The 7,590-nt window shown below is 41.1% G+C and overlaps 1 pseudogene; it reads left to right on the top strand.

Moving 5' to 3' along the window:
* The first annotated feature begins 2,682 nt into the window (after nucleotides 1-2,682).
* LOC129064657 (pleckstrin homology domain-containing family F member 2-like) lies at nucleotides 2,683-5,082 on the top strand (annotated as a pseudogene).
* The last annotated feature ends 2,508 nt before the right edge of the window (nucleotides 5,083-7,590 follow it).

Genomic DNA, 7,590 nt, shown 5'->3' with positions numbered 1-7,590 from the left:
AGAATTCAGCCACAGGTGGCTTCTAATATACCTAACTGCCATGTAGACTTATGTAAGACAATCCAAGGAAGACTTCAAGATCATACCTTTTTTTATGCTTTAAATAATGTCAGGAAATTTACCCAAAGCTTGAAATTAAGGCCAAAAAAAGTGGGAAAGTGACATATCCTTTCAACATAATAGTAGGGCAAAGGACACTCAAGGATTGCCTAGGGGAATATATTTAGCTTTTGATTTTTATTTGGTTAGAAATGCAAATAATTTCTGTCTCGTAGAAGAGATAATCTAAAAGATTTATGGCTTGCTTGATGTCAAACAAATTTATGTTTAACTCTGCACTCTTACCCTAACATTTTCTTGTTAAATTATATATAAATACCTTTAGTTTCTTAAATGATCTTCGAAGTGGTCATAATATCTGACTTGTTCACTAACTAATGAATTATTTAATAAAAACAAAAGTCTAAGTCCTTCCCACCCAATTCCATTTGGCCAAGTTCTTCTCCCCAAAATATTTCTGGGAGTTCCTGTGACATGCTCTTATTTCCACTGATGGATCCTATTTGTCCAGTCTGCATGGTCTGCACCTGGACCTGCTTCTCAGCGATACAACGCCGCACTTCACCCCTAACCATCTCAGAACCAGCCTTCTCAAGTGACTGCTTATCTCCATCCTGTGTTGCCACAAGCATGCATGTGGGTCCAACCTCCAACTTCCAAAATGGAGCTGAGATCAGGCCGTCACTTACCATAAAGGATTCTGGCTGAAAGCTGGAAGAAGGCATAAGGGACTGGCACACTTGTGCGTGCATGCACAGCACCACTTGCAGAACCACCTTTCTCTTTTGCCCCCACCTCTCAAGATGCCAACACTAGACAACCAGCATCTTCTCTTAAGAGACCTGGGTCCTTTGGCCCCTCCTTCCAGCTCAGAGACCCCACTACCAGCCAAGCAGTGGCGCCTCCTCGGAGGTCTGAGTCTCTTCTCCCTCAGGCTCCTCCCTCAAAATGTAAATGCTAACTATTCCAACCTCTTCTCATGGTTCCCTGAGCTCTAGAAGTGATAAGTGCTTCTTTCGGTTGCTACCCCTGTGAAACACTTTTAGTCACCTAGTTAACAACATTTTGTCCAGTTCATAATCTTTCTGCTCAACTCTCTTGTTTGGGTAGCGAGTGTGGCTCTGCCCCCCAGCTGCCTCCTGACTGACACACCAGCAGAGCTGAGATTCAAACCCAGGCAGGTGGGCATCAAGGCCCTGGGCTCACCACCACCCAGAAGAAAGGAAAACCCACCAACAATTACGCCCAACTCCCCCTCTCCTGTCATCGCAGGCCAGCCTCCCCTCACACATCATCTCAGAGATGCTATTGTACCCCTGAGGAAGACAACCTTTGACCTAACCACATAGAGCAATTCAGCTTCTCCTTGTCTCCTTTCCAACGTAGGATCTGGGCTTTAACTTTACAAAACCTATAGGGTGTTTTTCCAAAACAAGAGAACTGTAGGCCCCCAAAGGTGCAATCAAGTCTCCAGCTCCAAAAACACAAGGAACATTAACATTTTGAAAAGAAAGCTGTTGTTTTTCTTAGGTTTCACATATCTCAGGGCCAATTCTTTAGGGGAACTCAAGGTCAAAGTGTTTGCTTCTCAAGAGCCTCTTCAAGGGAAACACACTTTTAAGCACAAGGTATAAGGTAACTGGGACAACTCGAAATGAGGCTGCAGAGACCAAACGTCCCGTCATTCCCACCCTCCCACCAAAGCAAACACCAGTGGTCATGGCAGTTTTACCTGGAATATTTACTCAATTCATTAAAGCTGCTTTGGCAGCAAGTAACAAAAATAAAATTAATAATTCAAGCTAGCTTAAGCAAAAAATTAAATTTGGGTATTTGAATGCAGTGGTGTATCACCGAACGTTGGGGCAGGTTTGAACGCTGCAGGCCTTACGAAGGGATGAGAACTTGAAACTAGGAAGGCACCCTGCCTCCTTTTTCCCTTATCTCTGATCCGATTTTTTTTTTTTTTTTTTGTCCATTCTCTCTTCTCACCAGCTTCATTTGTTTTCCTGGCACACCTCTGCTCTTACATAAGTAAGCCTGCCCGTGAACAAGTCTCTGGAGATGCTAAATCTCTCTCCGAGTCCCAGCTCAGGGGCCCACTCCTGTTCCAATGAATTTCTTAGGAGTCAGATTCATGTTTTACAAAGTAGGGAACCAAGTTCTTCATTTGGGGAGGGAGCGAGCAGAGAAGGAGCGATTATTAATTCAGTGAGATGGCTCCCCTCCCCATAAGGCTCCTACTAGATAAATATCTCAGTGGTTATCTATTATTCAATTTTATGGCAGACATTCATTTCCAGGAAAAAAAAATTATTCACTAAATGTCATCAGCTGTAATCTTCTGACTGCTTAAAGAAATTAAATTTCTAACTAATACTGGAGTCCTTGATACAGCCACCTTGCTTCAAAAATTAGAGAAGGACAAAACGAGAGCATAATAGAGGAGAGAAAATTTACTAAGGCGTTAGGTACCCTGTGGGCATAATAAACGTTAAGCCAGATTTACAATGATTATAATATGTACAATAGCAAGGCTTCAACAAGCAAAAGGCAGTATGATTATAATGTTTATCCCCTACAATAAGGTAAAGAGCTTTTGGCTAAGGGGGGTGGGTGGTAATGATGTTTGCATCCTTGCTGAGAAGCCCCTCGAGCAAGCAGAGCCCTGCCCCCTGTGAGCTGTCCCCAAGGCCTAACGGAGGCCCCTACCCGAGGAGCCTTGTGAGCAGGGAGCTCCTTTGGCTCCCACTCCTAAGAGAGTGTGTTCTTCATGCCCCCTGCATTCATTACCAGCCTATGACTGTCCAGTCTGCTTTTTTGTCCCTCTTAGCCTCACACACCCCCGGGGGGCAGAATCGATCCCCTGGTGGCCCTGTTCCATCACAGGAAGCCTGGTAGGCTCTGGTGAATCGACCCTCCTCCCCACACTCCATGCCTACCTCAGGGAGAGGATCCCGCAGCCCCTCTCTGGGACCCTTTGCACGGCTGTCATCCCAGCCTGAGAGGCATCCTCTTAGCTCCTAACTCAGTTTTGTCCCGTGACTCCCCTGTGTCACCCCGACGAACGCCTGAGCTGGCTCCCTTCCTCCAGGCTTCTCCCCTCAGGGCAGGGCGAGTGAGAGGCGAAGCTGTCAGTAAGGAAGATCCGGAGGCAAGTCAGACTGGGAGGGGCCCACGAGGGCCTAAAGCAGGGCCCTCGCCCAGGGATTTATTTTCATGCCAAGTGAGCGTCTCTCCCAAGTTAACAGCTAAAGAGACCAGGCCCAGATATTTTACTACAGGGGAAAAAAATTGATAGATAGATAGATAGATAGATAGATAGATAGATAGATAGATAGATAGATAATAGATAGAAAGAATATACATTATATACATCACCCGTATATTGCCATGTATGTGTGTATATGGGTGTGTATACTTTTTAAGAGGTCTGCAAAATTCTTGGTATGAACTCTGTTACGCTCCAAAGAAAGAGCCATTTCTATCTTATTTTTAAGTCAACAGCACAGGATTATATTAGTGAAAGCCTAGGGTCTCACATCAAAAGAAGCAAAACAGAAATTATATAATAATAAAAATAACTTTCATTTGTGAACTTTTATTGTACACCAGACACTCTGCTAAGGGTCTTATTTAATTCCTTCATTTACTCCCCACAACCCTAACTGGTGGTTGACTCCTATCTGCATTTTATAGATGAGGAATGAAAGTTTAAAATCTAAGTACTTGCAGGGTCACAGAGCCAGTAGAAGGGAGGGTTTCCCATTTCTGTCTGTGCTCTCAGCTTACCCCAAGTTTTCCCCACCAAACCGGGGGCAGCAAACAGCCCTCTCCTTTGTGAATGTCATCTCCCTGGCATTCTGAAGGGTGGGCAGATGAGGCAGGCCACCCATTGTGCCTCTAGCATATCGTCCACAGGCAACAGACGTGTCCTCACTCCTTACCTGTCTGTGACCCTCACCATCCACCCTCTCAAGACAGAGGGAAGGACATGTGTGAGGGGGTAAAAGGAGCAAGGCCACCTCTGTGATAAACATCCCCTAACTGCCCCCTTCTAAAGAGGCCTAAAGTGCTCAACAAGTCTTCAGTGTCCTCATTTACAAAAGGTTAAACAATTCTATTAAGAAGATTAGCTTTGTCTAAACATTAATTAATCGGGTGCTCGTGCCAGGGCACTTGCACCAGGCCGCGGGCGTGTGGGAAGCAGCGGGTCCTTGGGCACTCAGAGGAGAGGCTGGAGCGGGGGGGGCACCTGCAAGCAGCCACCAGCCACCCGCACACCCTGGGAGTCCAGGAGGCCGGATTGGGGAGCAGGCCGGATTGGGGAGCAGGCTGGCTCAGGGCCTGCCTATTAGCAGAAGACGGTGGATCGCGTGGCAAACAGTGAAGCAGATACTAGACATAGGGAAGAAAGATTGATTAAGTTATGCAGAAAAAGAGCTCAAAGCAAGGCAGTTTTTCTTATTTAATGATATTCTTGTATATAGCCATATTGTCATCCAGAAGAAAAAATATAACAAACATCATATTATTCCCCTGGAAAATGTCCCTATTGATTCCTTCAAAGATGTGGGAGACTAGGAATGGATGACTTACCAAGACACCAACTAAATCATTTGCAGTTTGTGCTGCCACTGAGAAATCTGAACAGATGAATCCCATAAATAAATGTGTTACTGATTTACCCGCCAAAAGTGGAAAACACCCAGGAGTGAACAAGCTGCTTCTGGGTTCCTGACTCTGAGGCACCTCTCTGTATATGTTGTCAGAAAGCAAAATTCACACCTCTTAATCGTCATCGCCTTCGCTGCTAATGTGGTTTTGTCGTCTCTGGGCTTTGCTCTGAAAAGAGCTTTCCTCTTCCTCACCGGTCCTCTGAGCCTGTGACTTCTGCTATGACCTGTGCTCTACTGGGGACATGGCCACATGCCAGCCTGCCAGACCAGACTCTTACAGCCATTGAAGGCTCCTTTAAATGATGTATCTGATGATGATGGCAATGACGGTAGCAGTGACTAAGGACATTCTGAAATATTTAATTAGGTGTGACTATCGGCAAAGTCAGCTTTGCAGGGAACTTAAAATTCTGAGCTCCCAATTTTGCTCTGGCCATGATATTTGCTTGAGAAACTTTTCGACTACGTGCCTCAATATATTCTATAGAACATAGGTCTTGTTATTCCTCTCAACCCCACCACTGATGCCGCCACCCCCCGCCGCCACCCCCAACTCTTCTAAACTCCACACTCTCTACAGGGATAGCCTATTGCAAATAGAGCAGGTAAACTTTGGGTTTCTTACTCTTGTTTAATTTTAGATTTTCTTAGAAAATTTGAGAAAAGATATTTATTTAACAGATCATGTACTACATTATTGTTTATTATATGTTCTGTTATATGAAAAAAACTGAAAGCAAGAAATGATGGAAAAGGGAATATAATGTGGTTAGTGGATAATGTTATTAGCTTTTCTTTTCTTTTTTAAATCCTTAGACAAAAATATATTTATTGATTTTAGAGAGAGGGGAAGGGAAAGAGAGAGAAAAAATATTGACATGAGAGAGAAGCATTGATGTGAAAGAGAAACATCAATTGGTTGCCTCCCCATGCTCCCCAAACTGCGGATCGTACCTGCCACCTATAAGTATGTGCCTTGACTGGGAATCGAACCTGCAACCTTTCAGTGTACGGGATGATGCACCAACCAACTGACCCACCGAGTCAGGGCTTATTAGCTTTTTTTCTAACCATTCTGTCTAATGGTTAAAGAACCAGTAACAAAAATCCATGATTTGGAAATACTTTGGCTTTTTCATATACCAAGTGGTGCCTTATAATAGCACTGTTACATGAAATAAACCCCTACCTTTCCACTTTTTAGTGTGTTTTAAAAATACACTGTTGATCTTTGAGGTGATACAATGAATGTTTATGAAAAGGTATATTATAATTAGAAAATTCTTGTTATCTGACAGCTATAAATAACTAAATCTAGAGGTTTTTCATATAAATATTTTTCCATAAAATAATTTCTATAAAATAGTTATTATTATATTTGTATGCTTTATAGGTACCAAGTTATAACTGTCAGATATAAATTTTAAATTAATAGCAGGTCATTATTGGAAATTTGGTTTGAAATGGATCCAGTATAGAACTGTCATACTTCATTAGTTTCTGTTTTCAGTAAGACATTTATAGATAAATAAATTTATCTACTTTAACATTATTTCTAGAATTAAAAATCTTATAAAATCCTTAAAATAGATTAAAATCCTATGATAGAGTGCAGATTTCCTTAGACTAAGATTTGGAAGAAATAATACAAAAGAATGGTCAATATAGGCCAGTTAAGTTTGAGTAGACTTCTATGGAAAGTATTGTCTATTTCAATGTGAAACTATCTTGAATTTACAAATATGATGTTATGTTTTAGAAGTTGAATAAAGTCCCAAAAAATATTTCTATATTTGTAAAACAATTGTATGTTTAATCTGTTTCTGAAATCATTTTGCAATGTTTGGAACTAAAGTAGCAATTGATCTTCCTAAATTGTGAACTTTACTGAGTCAGTCTAGATTGCTTTTGAGAAGTGGTAATTTTTCACTCTGCTCTGAGGCAGCCATTAGTGGAAAGTATATTTATCATATAAAACGATGCATTTTGCACTACTCTCTCCATTTGTGTGCTGCAAAAAACTACAGTCTTTCAAACATGAAAAATAATTCAAAAGGTTTAAATTCTAAATTCTTTTGTTTCTAATCCTTTCAATCTGAATATATTGCACATGTTATGAGAGGTCTGATTCAAGAACTTGTGGTGGAGGATTCTTTGGTTTGATTAAGGCACTAACTTTACTGTTAAAAATTGTGAAAGCATCTGAGATATGTAGATTCCCTGTAGGAAATGGGAAAGAAAGGCACAATAAGTTTGTTTATTTTAATATCAGATGGACTTTTGTTTCCAAGCACTGTATTACATAATCAACATATCTAAAAAGAACCATGAAACCTCAGAAGGGCTCATGGAGACTTATTAATACATAGGAGTTTAGCAGATTCAGGAAGAAAAGAGAAATTGTCGGTGATAGCATTTGCATTGTTAACCTCTTGGCTTTTTTTTTACAATTGAAAAAATAAATAAATAAATATCATTTAATCTACGTGACTATTAACACATGATAAAAGTGAATCCTCTTGCACCCCTGAGGACCAGATTCCTATCACACCATTAAAGAGAGATTTATTCCAACACTGATGGTGGCCTTGTGAGAAATTACCAACTAATAATGCACTTCAGTTACCTTCAGGGAGCCTCCACGGTTACACTTTTGAACGTGTTCCCAGCATTGCTCTTTCCTGCTTGCCTGGCTTCTTATTATGAATCAAATCATTGCAGGAGAATAAATTCATGTCATTCTGGATCTTTTAAAATTCATTTAGAAACTCCTCAGTTTTGCTTTCTTATTAAATTCAAGTATATTTGATTTCATTAACACTATATTTTATTATTGTTTAATGGTAACTGT

Source organism: Pteronotus mesoamericanus, unplaced genomic scaffold, assembly GCF_021234165.1.
Source record: "Pteronotus mesoamericanus isolate MK-2021 breed Mesoamerican mustached bat unplaced genomic scaffold, CSHL_Meso_final contig_169, whole genome shotgun sequence".
Lineage (NCBI taxonomy): Eukaryota > Metazoa > Chordata > Mammalia > Chiroptera > Mormoopidae > Pteronotus > Pteronotus mesoamericanus.
This window is presented reverse-complemented; position numbering and strand designations above follow the sequence as displayed.